Source organism: Engystomops pustulosus, chromosome 7 (genome assembly GCF_040894005.1).
Source record: "Engystomops pustulosus chromosome 7, aEngPut4.maternal, whole genome shotgun sequence".
Taxonomy (NCBI): Eukaryota; Metazoa; Chordata; class Amphibia; order Anura; family Leptodactylidae; genus Engystomops; species Engystomops pustulosus.
This window is the reverse complement of record NC_092417.1, coordinates 73,206,914-73,221,813: the sequence shown is the minus strand read 5'-3', so window position 1 is coordinate 73,221,813 and position 14,900 is coordinate 73,206,914. Positions and strand designations below refer to the sequence as shown.

General features: G+C 39.9%; 1 long non-coding RNA gene across 2 annotated transcripts in view; it reads left to right on the top strand.

Moving 5' to 3' along the window:
- Positions 1-12,476, top strand: part of LOC140068838 (uncharacterized) — a 39,151-nt gene extending 26,675 nt beyond the window's left edge. Inside the window, exons 1-3 of one of the 2 annotated variants that reach the window (XR_011848583.1) lie at positions 2,165-2,398; positions 6,452-6,597; positions 11,798-12,476. This is a non-coding gene — a long non-coding RNA (uncharacterized lncRNA). Of the gene's footprint in view, positions 1-2,164; positions 2,399-6,451; positions 6,598-11,797 lie in introns of those variants that run through there. The other variant, XR_011848582.1, reaches the window with a different exon arrangement.
- The last annotated feature ends 2,424 nt before the right edge of the window (positions 12,477-14,900 follow it).

Genomic DNA, 14,900 nt, shown 5'->3' with positions numbered 1-14,900 from the left:
CGCGTTGGAATATGATCCCAGTGTAAGCACTAATTGTAATAGAAACACAACGCAAATGAGGTCCTGCCGGCCCCCGCACAATGTGACAAATGACCCCCAAAGGTTAAATGAAATATTTTCATGTTGCTGTCGCTGGCCAGTGATTTATGCCACAGCGGATTGTAAATAGACTTCAATTAAGATCTCAATATTTAGTCAGTTTTATGTTGAATCGATGCCAGAAATAACAGCTCCTAGTCTTGAGGAATAAGAGCGGCCTCAGCTGCGACTCTTTTGAAGAGGCAAGTAATGAAAATATGGAATGTTTAGTCCCTGTGACTCTTTCAGCTCTCTGCAAACACCTATAGTTGGAGTCATTAAAGAAGGAACACCCCACTTTAATCCCTGGCTTTTGCTGCAGCCTCATCTGGGAATAAGAAAGTAAAAAGTTGTGGATTGTGACCTGAGAAATGTGCAAACTGAGAAAGAATTCACTAATCTCTTCATAACATGGCTATGCGGGCAACATCTGGAGCTGCCTCCTTTCTATTGTGCCCCTCCGATGGTTGAATGGCCTGCAAAGATCAATGTCTCAATGGGGCACATTTACTTACAGGGTCACCGGAGTCCACCGAAAGTGCAATGCACCCTGCGGCGATTCACTAAGATCGTGCACCTGAAATCATGAATGTGTCGCTGCCACGCTTAGGTCCGACAGAGTTCAGCATCTTTTTTGTGGTGCATTTTAAACATAGGGTTTGTGATACAAAGTTAAATACGGCGCTTTAGCCCCGAAAAAACTGTGCACCGTGACCCTTAGTAAATGAGCCCCTTAGTGTCTGGAAGCTAAAATCTGAGATAATCTCCATATACCAGGGTAGGCCAATCTTTGTTAGGGTATATGTGTGTTTCCTAGGAAAAGCTAGGTGACAGGTGCCCACAAAATGTCCTAAAAAGTGAACAACAGATGACAAGTATTGTGGGTCATTGTCAGTAAGAAACAACACAGGGGATTAAAATGAAAAATAAGGTTTAGCTAAAGTTTGCCCCTTTGGCAACTTTTAGAGCTATTTATCACCTAACAGCCATAGATTGGACTGGTAACAGCCTGGTGAGGTAGAGCAGCCTCCAGCTGAGAAATCAATGGTAATAAGAGGGTCTCATCTGTGGCATGAATTATGTTTTCAAAATCGCATACTTTTCGCTATATTAATGTTATTGGGGCATCCTATTGTAAGATACATTTGGGGTCATCCTTCTAGGTATTTTTGGTGTAGGGGTTAAAAAAAAGCAAAAGTCATATTGAACATTGGCCTTATAAATGTACAGCAAGTGGATGACACCTATATGTCATCAATGGGTTGTTTATCCTTCTTATGAGTTCGGCCCTATCCTCTTTAAATGTTCCTTTACTTAGATTGAGTGTCCACATTGTACTTTCCTCAGGAGTCAACAACTTCTCATAAAAGAAAGTTTGTAAAAGCTCCAGGCTGAGCACTGTAGGAAGATATATCACATCCATAGACGATGGCTTCCAATCAACATGACTCACACTTATGACTTTGTGAGGGAAGACAATATGATGTGCTCCCCAGCTGTATATTAGAGCCGGTAACTTGTTCCACAAGATATATGAACTCTCCTGACGTGATTTGTGCTCTGCAATGAGATGTGCCAGCATTAAGGAGGACGCCGGCTGCGGTAATAGGGTATTACAGACAGGCCTGTTATAGATGATGGACACACAGAGGGTCATTTATAGGAAAGGAGAATACAGATGTGACCCATCCCTCCCAGTATTACATGCCAGGAGCTGAGTGCCAACCGTCTGTTCTTATTATAGCATCTCCGGGGTGGATCATGTCCAGCCAATGTCTTATGTCACCTCTCAAGCATGAGCGGCTGCCACTCTCCTCTCGTCCATTGATGATTCCTGCTGTAAATAATATATATCCACTAAATGGGATTCCTGCAGAAGAAAATGCAAAACGCTTCAGAACAAAGAGCAAAATATCAATAAAAGCTTAATCTTAGGGCAGCGAATACAAATGAAACTATATTATTACTGTTGGAGTATAGAAAATATCAATGCAGAGAAGTTTCTGAAATTATGTAAACAGTAAGAAATTCTCAGACTTTTAATTAAGCTAAATACTCCATGTTTTCTGCTTGCTTTCAGTGAAAAGAGACACTTTTGTCTACATTCTTATGTATCCTTGCCTAAAAGTTAGACATTATCACGTACCAGTCTAAACAGTCAGACCATGAATAAGGCTTGCAGCTGAATTGCGTAGAAGATTTTTACTTTTTCATCATCCGTCTCTCCATATGTGTTCCATTTTTACTGCAGTCTACTCTTCTAAACATCAGAGTGATCCATGTGCACCTGTGTCGGCTTGGATTGAGCTTGGTGTGCCGGGTGAGTTGGACTGTTATATTGATAGTCTAAACAGTTGTATGAGAATTAAGGGAGTTGTTTGAAAGCATAAAATGTAAAAAACTGCAGGAAAAGAAAATTACTTGTCCTGTTTATGCGATGTTTATGCAATCCATCCACTTCACCTCTGCCGGACATAACTGGCTACATGAAGGCAGCACTGGTTATCTATAAAGCCAGTGCCTGCAGTGGTCATAAAAACTGGAGAGGTCAGGGATTTACAATTCATCACCATGATTTACCTATACAAACTGCTATATTATTTAGACCTTTACCCACACATGCCAAAAAACAACTTATGCATATTGCTTTGAGAGAATTTGCCGAGTGCCTCCAGGCTCTGGCCACACAGCAATAACTCCCTCGCTACATTTCCACTGGCTGGTGCCTTCTCTTTTCCTTCACCCTTCACGTCTGGGTCCATCAAGATGTGGAGCCTGAGGTTCTGTGCCACTGTCCCCTGATGTACTTCAGCCTTATTTGCATATTTATAAAGTGGGGTTTGGCCACAGAAGTAGAAGCTGGACAGTTAAAACAAAGGTATGAGTGCCATGTGTCAGCACGGCTCTACATGTCATAACATTTAAATCAGGTAGGAAAATTGTGCTGAAAGAATCCCTTTAAGCTCATGGCCCACATGAGAATATGGTCCCCTAAACTTGCTCCACGTGCTTGCGGGATTTATTGGACTGAATTGACATGCTGCAATTCTACTTTCTGTCTAGTAATACCAGGATGCACAGGGAGCAACTTTGTTAGACTAATAGCATATTACTATATATCTGGAGTCCAGGTTATTTCAGGTAGCTGACAGATGACTGCAGAAAAGTTTTTGTAGTGCTTCAGCCAATCATATATGCCCAAAATTTTTATTACATTGCAGAGTAAAAACAGTCATATGCAACAATAGGAGTGAGGGTCCTGCTCACAAGAGCTTACAGTCTATAATCATGAAGGGGATGCCACAAGAGCTTACAGTCTATGAGGATGAAGGGGGTGGCACAAGTGCTTACAGTCTATAAGGATGAAGGGGGTGCCACAAGAGCTTACAGTCTATGAGGATGAGGGGGTGACACAAGAGCTTACAGTCTATGAGGATGAGGGGGTGACACAAGAGCTTACAGTCTATAATCATGAAGGGGATGCCACAAGAGCTTACAGTCTATGAGGATGAAGGGGGTGGCACAAGTGCTTACAGTCTATAAGGATGAAGGGGGTGCCACAAGAGCTTACAGTCTATGAGGATGATGCGGTGCCACAAGAGCTTACAGTCTATGAGGATGAGGGGGTGACACACGAGAGCTTACAATCTATGAGAACAAGGGGGTGACACAGGAGCTTACAGTCTATGAGGATGATGCGGTGACACAAGAGCTTACAGTCTATGAGGATGAGGGGGGACACACAAGAGCTTACATTCTATGAGGGTGAAGGGGGTGACACAAAGTTTAAGAGCTTGTATAATGGTCCAGTCATTCTTTATAAGGGAACAGTATAAAATAATTTAATAAATAAAAATTCTGCTGCTTAAACCAGCCATCAGCCGCCATCTTATACTGTATACTTGGTCCACGGTGATCTTACAATGTATGATTACATGATAATACTGATTTAGTCTATAGAAAAACATTACATAGAATACTATAAGGCCACATACAGGTCTGGGATGTCTGGGTCATTTTGAAATGACAGCTCTGCAGATCTGCAGAACATTCCTGGTTCTATTGAAGATGAGAGGTTCCTGGCAGGTGCTGGCATTATATCATCGCCTGATTTCCCAGGTGATCTGTGATGCCAGGGCCCTGGTCATTGACCTACATGGCCACAGTCACATCATAGCCCCCTCACTCTCCATCTCGGACTTTGAAGAATAAAAGGTTTGCAGAGAATACAGCGCCGGATCCAGAGCACCTAACCTGTCACATGATTCTTTTATCTGAAGGTCTTTTCATGTTTGCAGCAAATGTCATAAGTTGGATGAGAAAGGAAAAGCCTAAAAGGACATTGAAAATCTGCTATTTCTCCAGGATTTAAAGACGAGGTACGACGTCTTTGTGCTGCCGGCTTCCTGCGGCCTCACATCCAGCAGACGTTTTTAGCAGGTCAAAAATAGCAGCGTTTTTGGAAAATAAAATGAGAAAATTCTATGATAAGCAATCTTGTTCTCCCTACAGCTAAAGTGTCAGTGTCAGGGAAAAAATGACTATTGTGTTCCACAGGTGAAGGTATCTCCTTTTGGACATAGTTTTAGATTTTTAGTTTAGCAGATAAGAAGATGCCGTCAAAGTGACTGAAAGTCTTTATTATGTTTCTGAATTTATCTCCTTATATTTAAGGTCAAGTTTAGAGGGACTGACTGATTGATTCATTCTGCACATGGACTTGGAAATGGCCTCATGTTTCTCCTTTTCTTCTCTGCTGCCAGCTCTGTCATTGACATTAAGATTCCTATAGATACAGTACATATGTACAGCCTTTACAATAAAGTTCCTAGTAACTAGTCTGTCTCACATTAATCTTGATGCCATGAGTACTTATGTGAGGGCAAGATATTTTCTATTCTTAGGTCATAATGTTGTGTCATATATTCTGAGTGAAATCTAAGGTAAAATATAAGGTAATTTGCTTATTTTTTTTTTTACCACTGCCACGGAGAAATGTCTCAGCATGTTGATCTCAATGGGATAGGGATTTTTGGCAAAATCTTCTATGTTAACTTGTCTTATTCTTATACATACCACAACAGAGACATGAAAGAGAAAGATGTGAAAGGTCACCTGTTAACAGGATTTGCCTGAACAGGTTTCTGAATTTTTTTTATTTCCTGGATTCCTATAAATCCATCTTCTGTCATGTCTGTATGAGAACCAGTATGAGACATATTCCAGCTCTGGTGCAGGTGCTATATCACCTCTGCTCTGCCTCTCATCTCTCACGCTTATCAATCCCTGCCCTTCAGGACCTGTCATACCTCAACACCGTCTAATCCTACTAAAATGCAGGGTGCTGGAAGATACTATCCTCCCTGCTGATCAATCACCAACTCCGACTCTCTGGGCCGTATGTATATAGACACCCACTTCCTACTGCATGCTGCACTTTTAGATGGGTTAAGTTCTATATAGCTCCACCTGAATATTTTATAGAAAATTCAGAAAGAGCAATTGTTACATCTTCTCCACAGCTCGTCTTAGAAGTCCACAAACAGTAAATTACTCAGCACCAAGAGGGCAACACTGAGCACAAAGATATATATCTCCGAGATAACAAAGTGGGGCACATTTACTTCCCTGTCCACGTCGCAATCCCCGATACTATTAATGACCTACTACATAGAGTGCTCAACCAAACACCCTGATCAGCTGTTATACACAATGGTTATACATCCTTAGTGTATTGGCTGTCCAGTCAAGCTGCAGTGCTGATTCACTTATATGAGTCATCTGCAGGTTCCAATCACAGCTGATCACCCTTGTCACACTCCCACCCTTCAACTTCTAGTGACTTGTCCTCTGGATAAGTAAAATATAGTATAAGAAAATCCCTAGAATGGTTTTGTGATCGGACAGGCCATCAGTATTAAACCAATTTGGTTATAATTAGCTGTTTCCGACACCCTCCGGTTCTAGAATCAACACCAAAAACATAGCCAGAAGGTAGCAAATCTTCAAAACTCACTATAATACTAGATGTATTATAACATTGCAGAACCAAAGGGACTGTATCCTAGGTGGCATCTGTACTCCAATGGGGCAGTCAATACCTGCCCGGTGAGGTCAAGTTGCTGAAAGCTTTTAGATTGTAAAGTTTTACGTGATGTATAATGCATTATGAATTGTGGCTCTCGGCCAAGGGCTCAGGTTAAGTTTCTGATGTCGTATGACTCGTAATTTGTCAGTTTCCACTTCAAGGCTAAGAAGACACATCTCACAAAGCTGAGGAGCTGGCGGTACATCACTATGTTCGCTTAGAGTTGTGGAATAGCTGCTGCTGCTTTCTGCTTCTATCTCACCTTGTATCCCTCTCCTCCCACAGAAATCCTGCTCCTTCTAAATACCAGCAAAAATATCTTCAGGACTCCTGCAGGGATATCAGCTCTCTACTTGAGAAATCCAGCACACCTCATATCCTGTGCAATATGCTGCCCCATGGGAGACTGGACTCAACCGCTATTCCAACTGGTAAATATAATAAGTCTGAGAAGGGTGCGATAATCTTTCTGCTATGTGACAGATTGGGACATCTAGGGTATAGGGTACTTTAAAAACCTGCTGAGGCCATTACTGCTCCTAGGCTTTTTGATGGTAGAGCAGCAGTTTTGTAGTGGGAAAGATGTATATTATAAGGTTGAAATATGGACCCTTGCTGGTGCAATTTTACCAAATTACCCCTCATTCCCAAACATGAGGGTCTGATGACAGAACAAGTGGCCAACAATCAAGTTAATGTCTTTGGACCAGTGTCTGGTCCAGTCGGTAAATATTTCTCAATGTTTCAAAGTTTTAAAATTAATTAACAAATTTGAACATTTCTGCTTACTTATAAGTGAATAAGAATATTGTCTATAACCATAGATGGCAGATTGTTAAAAACCCTACAAAACTCATCACTGCAAGTTTGTTACAGTTTTATCCAGGTGAGAAATATCCTGCCATTTCTAGTAACAGATCTCATTCTATAAATAGCCTTCTTCTTCATATCTTTAATAATAGTCCCAAAAATCTTGAAGTGCATATTTATGGTCTTGTCCAAAAGCTGCAGATATAAGACTGACTGACCTATATCCTTGTAGCCATTGTAGCATTTCCCTAAGGAATGACTCCATACTCATAATTGCTCTGCAGCCTCTAATAAGTTGTCATGTGTGACATAATCTACCATAATGTACATTGCAGAAGAACCAATTGTCTTCAACTCTTCTCAGCTCAATGAGCAACTTCAATAGGAAATAATGAGTCCATGAATGTCCATGTTAAAAGAACAATTTTACGGCTCAGTGATCCCATAAAATGTCACACTGCTAAGATGAATGTCAAAATGGACACGCAAGGATGTCTCCAAGAGTATGAAGAGCCGGAACAACCTGCAAGTACACGTTGTATAGGCAGTGAGATACAGTCAGTAGAGGATCATAAAAATACGGGGAAAGGGGTGACTAGTTAGAAAAAGAGGTTCTGTGTTATAATAAAGCAATTAAAACATCATATATATAATATGTATTTACCTGGGTCATCATCTTGTAACAGATACTACATAGTTGGTTATGGACAGTTATTTGATTTCTTTCATGAAGCAGGTGGCAGATTATGAAGAGGGTCCTGCAGCAGCAAAAAACACATAAATACATCAATCAGACTTAGTCATGCTTCATAGATGGCTGTGGATGAACTATATAGAGAGAAGCTTTACATTTATATTGTGCTGGGACAATTAAGGAGACAATTAAAGGGGTTCATCTAAGGGTAAAACCATCACCTCAAGTTGTACATGTCATGGAAGAGTCCATTATTACATGTAATATGCTATGGTTTCCTTGAGCTTTGCTTGACCTACTCTTATCCTCGTCTTCTAACATGAACCCTGGGGTAGCGAGGTGTGTGCGAACCTCCTAAACTGTGAAATGTTTCTGCTGTAGAATAAAATAGACAGCTTCCCTACAAGCAGATGATGAAGGCTTTCCATGTTACTATAACAGCAGCAGACATGCCTCCGCTCCTGAGTACCATGCCTTTCACTCCGATATTGTATAGTTCAATCTCACTGCTTCAAGGAAGATGGCTGCATATTGCTTTTCATTTCCATCTGACATGGCAAAGCTTTTAACCATTACCTTTTGCAGACACATTTTGCCATTCACCGTTCATGTGTGAGATTTATTGAGTTACAATCATCTGCACAAACACCAGTAACAATTCAGCCTAATGCACCAAGATGAGAGCAGGGCTAGGAGAGGCAGGCTTTAGACCACGAGCAGTGCAAGGTAAGTAATTCCAACCCCAGGCCAGGCAATAAATAATAAAACAGACCGAAAATAACAATAATAATGGAGACCCCAGAAAAGACAAATAATAATAATTGAGGCCCCAGAGCAGAGGATGAATAATAATGGAGACCCTCTAGAGCAGATAATAATAAAACAGACAATAATTATAGGGAAGTGTGAGGAATACAATAAAGCAGCCATAAAGTTACAAATATATCAATCCTTTTTAAAGTATATTAAAGATACAAAAGTCACCAGCACATAAAAACAATAATTCATACCATGTGGTGATGGTAATTATGTAATTCAATTGTGAGTCCATAGTGAATCAAATAGTATACCAGCAATATAAAAATGTCCGTAACAATGAATATATGTATCAGGCCAGGGTATTATATGAAAGTATACACAGTGACATCTTAACAAAGTCATAAACAGACATAAGATAATGATGGTGCTATATAAATAAAGATTAGTATTATTATCTTCCATAGTACACACCTGAGATAACAGTTCAAATGAGAAATATCCAGGGGAGGGGGAGTGGACAGCAGGACTAGGAGTATTTCATCTCTGCTTCCTGCTGTCTACTTCCCCCATGTGGTCAGCAGCTAGCTGGCTGCATGAAGTCAGATCTGTGGCCTCTGACCCGCCTGAGATAAGGAGACTACCTACCTGATAGTGAGTCAGACAGTATACAACTGTGTGTAGATAAATGCATGTGTGCTGCTATGAGGCCCATTCTCTTCTAGTTATGCCCCTGGTTCTTTGGCCTCTTTGTACATGAAGAATTTGCTGACTAAACCCGGGGACAAGGACAACCATCAAATAAATATCAGTAGAGACTGGGGATTGCTTTAACATCTGGGGTACGAAATCAATTAACATCAGTATCTGGGGAACAAAATCTGGGGCTACAAATCACTGGATACCAAGGACACAAACCCAGTGGATAGAATCAACTGGGGCAAAAATACACAACTAAACCACCTAAATCACATTTTCTTTTAGTGTAAATGGGAGGGGCCGAAGCCAGCAATGAAGGGGTTATAGATCAGAGATGCCAAGCCATAATCGCCCTCAGAGAATCTCCCGGCGGCTCCTGTGGGCTTCTCATAGCTTCATTAATTTGCTGCGAGCTCTTTCTTCTTCCTGCTTTGCTTGTTCATCTCATTTTAATTGAAAGGCAGCTTATCACAAATAATACACTTCAAATAGCAGCCTAATTAAACAAACAAACCGAGGAAGAAGACGTATTTCATTAATCAGAAGCTCCGCCACTTGGACAACATGTTCCGTGGAGAAATTCCTTCTGCTGATACAGTAAAGGGAGAAGCACCCGGATTATCGGACACCAATGTAAAATACATGGGCTTACCAGGGATAACCACGAGGCCTGCTGCAAATTGTGGCCCTGGATAGAGAGGCTTTTTCCCAAAACTTGCTTTTTTAAAAAAAATAAACATTAGGTCCAAGTTGTGCAACAGAAATTCTACATTTTATGGCAAAACAAGAATGATTGTGTACATAGCATAGCCAAGCATTTCCAGCTCTTAAAATTACAGATCATTGCCTGGAAATGTTTTTATCGCTGTTTTGGGCTGTTCTGGAAACTCTCCAGGCCTTGCATGGGTTACACTGATGATCACTCCCAAAATGTTCCACAGCTGAGGTTTGTTACTATGATTTTGTTTAGATATTCCCAAAACAGCAGAAGCACAGAACTGCAGAACTGAACTGACATGCTGAGTTCAGTTTAGCAGTTCTAGGTACGGTCCGGTAAATCCAGCAGATAAACAGAGCGAACATATCAGAACAAATTTGCTGGGTCCAACTTGTATTTTTTAAGAAATTTGACCAGTGTTTCTTCCTGTGGTAATAACTTTTCAATGCTTTAAGATATCTCTGTGATTTTGAGAGTGTTTTCTCTTGAGACATTGTAGTTTATGTTAGTAGTGTCATTTCTTTGATCCGTTCCTTTTTTGGGGGTAAAAATTAAAAAATTGGGAAAAGGATTAAAGGAAATCCGCACAGGCAACTGTTAAAAGTAAAAAATCTTCGTAGAGCTTTATTGGTTACATGTTAAAAAGTGTGACATCATGGGTATGACTAAGGACACCTTTTGTCCCAAACGCGTCACCTACGATTTGTCTTTTCCCCTTCTATCCTGATGTCACACTTTTTAACATGTAACCAATAAAGCTCTACGAAGATTTTTTACTTTTAACAGTTGCCTGTGCGGATTTCCTTTAATCCTTTTCCGAATTTTTGCTACCCATCACCTTGGATCCAGACCAGGAGTTCTTCGTATCCAGCACGGCTACAGATCGGGAAGCTTCTACTGAAGGGTGAGCACACACAAAAATACTTTTTTCTTCTCTTACCTGGTAAAATTTAAACATGTAGGAATTTTTTTTTTAAAATGACTATTTTCAAAGTTTCAAATGTTTTACTTTTAAGACAAAAAGTCACACCAAAAAAATTTTTTGGTAGAAACCTTTTGCCATTGGTCTTCTTTTTATATCCATTATTTGTTATATGTTTCCTTTTTTTTTATGGATGTGAGAAGGTTTGAAGTTTTAGTAGCAACTTCTCAAATTTTCCTGAAATTTGAGAAATGCAACATTTTTGGTGATCAATTCAGTTTGGAAGTGCCCTATGAAGGTTTTTGTACTATATACCCCCACAAGTAACACCATTTTATGAACCAAACATCTCAACCTATTCAAATCAACATTTAAGAAGTTTGTTAACCCTTTAATTATTTTTCCGGAAGCAAACAAAAATGGATTGGAAATTTTGAAATTTCAATTTTTGATTACAATTTTTCTCATTTAGACCTGAAATGGACACATTCAGAATGAATTTGTGGTAAATATACATCCCAAAAATGTATGTGTTTCTTTTGAGTACGGTAATACCAGACATGTGGGTGTCAACTGCTGTTTCGTCGCACAGCGATGTCCAGAACAGAGTTCGTACTATTCAGCCGAACAACTGAAGCCCTAATGCCAATGTGATCCTAGGGTCATTATGAGGGCAAAAATGGTATGTTGATTACTGGTCCAAAAATGTTAAGATTCCATAAACTTTAAATGTCAGGTAGGAAAATGATAGTTCAAGCCATAGCTATTGCTCTTTGTTACTCCCCCTGTGCACATTTGGTTTGTATGAACTTACATATGTTTGCAATACAAAGAGCGGAATAAGCAGCTAAAATTCAACAAGACTGATCTTTAATTCCCTCAACATCATGTTTCAGAGGAAAGTCAGGAGGTCCCCATTTACATTTAATAGTCTGTTGTTCTGTCAAAATATAGGCATTTTTAAAAAATATGTAAAATAGCCTTTAGTGCAACAGCAATAAAGATGTGTATTTCTGCTTCTGTTTCTCATAGGCTTCTTCCCTATATACTGTAGTAGGACTGGATTCTTCCTTGGCTCCTGTAGACCTCTTATTTCTATCTCAGGTTTTCCAGCCTCGCTTGACCTACTCAACTAGTGGTCCTGACACCTCACCCAGGAGGACATGGCAGCTACATAATTTATGGGCCTTTGAACACTGGCTCTGTTATTCTAATACTGGAACCATTTTCCACATCCACTGGGGAAGTGAAGGTTTGTGTCAAGTCCCCATCCCAACCCTGCACTGTATTCAAGAGCCCCGAGAACCAATTTTACTATGGCAGGAGGAAATTAAGAATTTTAAGCCTTGTGGGGCTGCTCCCAGCACAATGTTACAACTAATTTTACCAGAAACTCAGGTCTGTATGGAGGGAAATCACTGTAATTGGTCCCCTGGGGTTAATTTGAGGGACATAATCTGATTCATTAGAGGGAGGGCTCCAATTCTCCCACCATATTTCTTCATATAGCAGGAGTTTATTTACTGCCTGTGCTTCCTGGAGGTTCACAGTGATTCCCGGAGTATATTAGGGTTGTGATGTCAGACTTTATGTGTGGGCCCCTAGTGCACATATAAACTGAATATGAGACCGCAGAAAAGCTGAGAGCTGTAAATCAGAGATTAGGCAGGTCAGCAGCCATCCAGGAGGACATCACAGAGAGGACTGTGTAAGGGCTAGACAATAACCAGTCAGTGGCTGTCACCAGCACAAAATATCCATTGTGACTTAATATCAATATATATTGATATAAATAAACATAAAAAATTATGTGTGTGCAGCATTATTCAGATTATAAACCAGTCCACATTTGTCTGTGTCCGTTTACCACATTTTTTTTAATTTCCGATTTGCGCCGCATTTAACAGGGATTTTTGGTGCACGCAATCGGATTTTTGCGCATGCGAATCGGGGGCCCAACTGATTCGGACTAAGCGCGAGATTTAAAATTCAAATTGTGTCGCAAGACATGCACTCACATACACTGGGAAGAAGAAGGTGAACTCCAGCTGACCTGAGCAGGGAAGCGACATATGCAGGATATCGGGTGCACGATCGTAGTGAATCGTGCCAGACTTCCTCCTCGTTGGACAATGCACCCCGGGGATCGCGACAGGACCGCGTAAGTAAATGAGCCCCATGATCTAACATCACTTCCAAAAGGACATGAATAGAGGAAAATACCAAGTAGATTGAAACAAGCCTTTACTTTTTAGACCAGACTTGACCATGAATTAACATTTTATCAGACCATTTCATACTATACTGTTATGCATACTATAAGACACTCCGATTATTCGAAACTACAACAATCCATACCGTATACAGGCAGTGGCTACATATAAGATAGGTTCTTTAGGTTTGTTCTTCTGTTGAATTTGTATGTAAGTCAGAACTACTATATTATACACGCAACCATGTTAATACTTGCCATGTTTTTTTTATCATGTTTGTCCTTGTACATTTTCATGGGAACAACTATTAACAATAAAGCAGTAATAAAGCAAAAATTCTATGCAGATACCTTTGATAACGCTTACATACCATGCATCTCATTAGATTTGATAGCCTTCTATTCTATGTATCATATTACATCTGATAAAATACCACACTGTCTTATATGGTTCTTTGCCATACACTATATTATTATATAACATATTGAATCTTGTACTATGCCAAACCCTTATGTATCATTCTATACAGTACTATGCCATATCAAATAATTCTAGACTAAACCATTCCATTACCAATACAGCCCCTACCCTACACTAGACTCAAGACTCACCTAAATTTCAGAAGATTTTGTTTTTGTCCAAATCAATAAATTTCAATTGTCCTTGAAATTGAGATATAACACTCTCTCTAATCCTTCAAAACACAGATTTTTCATGAAAAACCCCTATCTGCTTACATTTTATCATTTTTTTCATTTTCCCTCAAATATTCCCTTTCCCTAATTCTGGTATTTTACAAATTCATCCGAAGCAATTCAGAAAGGATTTCGATTCAATTTGGTGCCTGTACAATGCCGGATTCATACCAAATCTCTTCCCAGAGATAAATGTATAAAGAAAAAAATAGAAATATAAAATACATACACGCTTGTCATGGCCATGATGATAATGATTAGGACTGTACACATGTACTGCTTTCCCTCCCACTCATACCACAATTGACCAGTAAAATGATATTAGAAGTCTGGTCACCACAGGATTCCGTGAAGCCTCCATGATGGTCTGCAGAACGTCTCATAAATCATTCTTGTGATTCCAGGCCGGCCAGGGTTTATGTAAGGAAAGTAAACACTGTAACTGCTGCATTATAACCCCCACTGTCCAAGACAAATAAAACTTCCCTCTATTCTCTGCTGGAGTCTGAGGAGCACAAGACAAATGAGAAGTTGTTCCAGCGTCTCCCACTCTTCCCTTTGCTCTCTTCAAGTGGCTCCATGACCTTTTCCTTTCATGTATCACTTTAATGTGACCTAACCGCTTAACTTCTCCTTCTAAGAAGATTGTCACATCTTCAAGTCATCACCCCTGTATCAAATCTCTCCCCACCTTCTCTGCAGAGTTATGGTATGTGTATATTTTATATTATAATATTCAGCATTAAAAATGTTTGAAGAAATTTTGGAAATCTCCACATGCGCTGCACTTCCATACTTCACCAGGACTCTCTTAGACTGTTGATTGGCCGGAGTTGATCCTATGACTTCCAACCCAGAATTTCTGGAAAACTGTATTAAATAATGCACCATTCCTTATTGAACCTTCAAAGTTTTACATGATGAGATATGTTGGGTTGTTAAATGGAACCTGTCAGCAGATATTGACCTTATTAACCACTACTAGTATGTTGTCATGCAGCTAAACACCTTCCAAATAATGTTGCTTTCATGGTCCCGTATAGAGGCATCATTCAGAAAATCAACTTTGAAGTGAGATTTGAATTAGTTGTATGAAGTCAAGGAGGCAGAGAATTTAGCACTGAAGTCAAGCTCTCCTTCCCCCGTTCACTCTAATTGATAGTCCTGCATCCAGAAACATCACTAGGCAGATCTCCTGAAGTCAGGCGCATTTTGTAAATTACATGG